The 1,831-nt window shown below is 38.0% G+C and overlaps 1 long non-coding RNA gene across 1 annotated transcript in view; it reads right to left on the minus strand.

Annotated features, from left to right (window-relative positions):
• Positions 1-1,831, minus strand: part of LOC110300944 — a 415,664-nt gene that overhangs the window by 13,231 nt on the left and 400,602 nt on the right. The window contains exon 5 of the long non-coding RNA XR_002378648.1: positions 94-150. This is a non-coding gene — a long non-coding RNA (uncharacterized LOC110300944). The remainder of the gene's footprint in view (positions 1-93; positions 151-1,831) is intronic.

A 1,831-nucleotide genomic window follows, 5' to 3' on the forward strand; every position in this document is an offset into this window, starting at 1 on the left:
TGTGTGTGTGTGTGTGTGTGTGTGTGTGTGTATGTATGTGCGCGCGCATGTGTAGCAGAACGAGAAGAAAGCAGTTACTAGCTTATGACCCACCTATACCTTGCAGAGCTCCTCTTCTTGTAGAGCCCACTTGCCTTAGGATGGTGCTTCCTAAAGTGGGCAATTAAAAAAATATCTCAAAGACATGCTCACAGAACAATTTGATGTTAACAATATCTCAAATTTAATATCATACTTCTCAGGTAACTGTAGTTTGTGTCAAGTTGACAAAAGTTAATCAGCACACAAAGTAACATTTTTTTTCTTTTAATACTTTGGGTCCTTTTACTCAGATATGTTTTACTACTTGAAAAATGATGCCATGGAGTTAGGAGAAACTTTTGAATGACAGGGATATAACTTAGTGGTAGGGCTATTGCCTTGCCTAGCATACATTAAATCCTTTGTTTCCCTCTTCCTCAAAAACTCTTTCTAAATGTAAAGTATGTCCTTCAACTGAAGACATAAGAAGGCGCTACAACCAGTACATCACTGAGCATCTCCTGTTTATACCCATTCCTTAACTGCTGCTCAGTTTACCCTGGAAAAGACATGTTTACTGAAGAAAGAACTAAATGAACATAGAATAAAAAAAAGAGGGGGAACACATGATAAAAGAGAACTAGATAAATCTATTTCTTGCCTGAATTGTGCAACTGTATACATATATATGAAAGTATAGAAGTATGTGTGTGTCTGTGTGTCTATGTGTATGTCTGTGTGGCTGTGTGTGGGTGTGTTTCTTTGTGGTTAGTAAGGAATACATTTCTCTCATTTTTCACTTGGATTAGGTAGAAATAAACCTTCCTTTATTTAATAAATTATTTCTTAATACCCATATGTCTCCTCTTCCTACTAAAAGTTCAATCTTAATGAAAAACAGAAATTTCACATGGACAAATCCATTATGCAATTTTAATTAACCTCATAAAGATATAAAATGACCTAACCAAAATGCACATTTTCAGAGCCAGCCAAATTAATATTTTAACCTAAACTGAAGAGTTAGCACATTTGAAATCAGGTGTAATGTCTATTTTATAGGACTTATAGTAATAACTTTTCTACCTCAAGATAACAGTGAGTTATGTATATTAAATTAAGTTCTCCTTCCCCAGCTTGGGCTTAAATCCTCAGGGGGAAACGGATAAAATATTTTACAAAATAAAGTTACACTTATAGTAATGGAATACAGTGGGAATTTGCTGCTATTTAAATGAGATAAATCGTTCAAGATATTACTAAGGAACTTTAAAGTAACAACGTGGTTCACAGCATTTTAGATTCAGTTTCACAAAGAAGAAGAGTCAACTGCAGTCTAACCTGATCCTGACAATATGAAAACAGGGTTAGTATATTACTACCTTTCACACTTGTCTTTGCCTTGGTTCAGTGAAATGATACTTGGAAACACTGAGCTCCAAAATGAATATGAAAGCAAAACGAGATATATTGATTTAGAATGTAAAGATGGTAGCTTCTAAGCAAACAAAAAGAAGGAGGAGGAGGAAGCAGGAGAAGGAGGGGAAAAGGAAGGAGGAGGAGGAGCAGGAAGAGGAGGAAGAAGAAGAAGGAGAAGAAAAAGGAGGAGGAGAAGAAGAAGAAGAAGAAGAAGGAGGAGGAGGAGGAAGAGGAGGAGGGGGGATGGGGAGGGGGAGGGGGAAGGGGAAGGGAAGAAGGAGAAGGGGAAGGGGAAGAAGGAGAAGGGGAAGGGAAAGGAGAAGGGGAAGGGGAAGGATAAGGGGAAGGAGAAGGAGAAGGGGAAGGGGACGGGGAAGGACAAGGGGAAGGA

Source organism: Mus caroli, chromosome 8, assembly GCF_900094665.2.
Source record: "Mus caroli chromosome 8, CAROLI_EIJ_v1.1, whole genome shotgun sequence".
Taxonomy (NCBI): Eukaryota; Metazoa; Chordata; class Mammalia; order Rodentia; family Muridae; genus Mus; species Mus caroli.